Source organism: Bacillus rossius, chromosome 14, assembly GCF_032445375.1.
Source record: "Bacillus rossius redtenbacheri isolate Brsri chromosome 14, Brsri_v3, whole genome shotgun sequence".
NCBI classification, from domain to species: domain Eukaryota; kingdom Metazoa; phylum Arthropoda; class Insecta; order Phasmatodea; family Bacillidae; genus Bacillus; species Bacillus rossius.
Window position 1 is genome coordinate 15,885,956 of NC_086341.1, and position 1,257 is coordinate 15,887,212.

The following is a 1,257-nucleotide window of genomic DNA, read 5'->3' on the forward strand; positions in this document are numbered from 1 at the left end:
CTTACACCTTCGCTGGGAACATTTCTTGGACCTCACTGGAATCAAAATAAAAAGAAGGTCCAATGGTCAAGAGTAGAAATTATGTGGTGAAACAACAAGAATCGAGAAGTTAGGGCAAAAGTTAAGAAGAGAGGCTACAATAGGCAAAAGGGCGTGGAATTTTCCACTTACCATTATGGAAGGGGGGGGGGGGGGGATGAAGAATCTGCACGAGTGCCCGCGGTAGCCACGTGCGAGACGTGATACGAGATTAGCTAGTAGTCTTGACAAAAGCGACTAGAAAACATATATATATATATATATATATATATATATTAATATCACTCCCGGACTCTAGGGATCACATCCCTTAAGTTAGTCGTGGCGAGATAGTTTCCAAAAAGAGTCGCGGGCAATAAGCACTGAAGAGATGCAACCACTGTGATGACAGAAGGATGAATCTATCAATCTATAGGGCTGCATGTAGTTATAGCTTCGGAGGCCTTGGGACGACTCGTAACAATTTCGCTTTGCGCCTCTCCTTCAACGCCTTCCCCTGCGCTTCCTCCCCTACATTATTTCCCTTCTTTATCCCTTATTCGTCGTTCCTGCTCCCTCCCCCTTTCACAAGCTCCGCCCAAGTGACCGTCATCTGCGATCGGGTTCTGCGCACATTGGCCGTGGTGTTGTTCCAGGCGAATTCTGAACTGATACTAAAGTACTTGTTACTTTTCAAGTGTACTCGTTTGCCGTTCCTGATACAGGCGCGTATCAGTGACAAAGTATCAGGTTGATACTTTTCGACCCACCTCTACCTTGAACATTTGTTTATTTCTCTCCACTCCACCGTGCCATTACCTTCCGGCAGTCTTCGTCAGATTACGATCCGGGGTATCGATTGATGTAACCCTTAGGGGTTATTATTACATGGTAAGTGTGTGAAGTCGTATATTCCTTCAGTTAATTGTTGTGCTATATTGTTTAGACGCAGATGCCCAAAAAAATTGGTTGGAGTGTTGTGTTATCATTGTGCAGACAGTTTTAAATAACTATTTTTTTTAAATGAAAGTGACTATTTTTAATTGCAGATATTCAAATTCATACTTACTAACCAACATCTGTTGTTATCAAATATAATTTCTGCGATGTTTTGAGCGGAACAATATGGCAATGGCAAGGTTAAAAAGTGACTTTAACCACGTGTCAGCGTGCCTTGAATGCCGTCTCCTGACACTTCCTAACTCCATGGATGTTACAAAAATGCTTGCTGAAATTTTT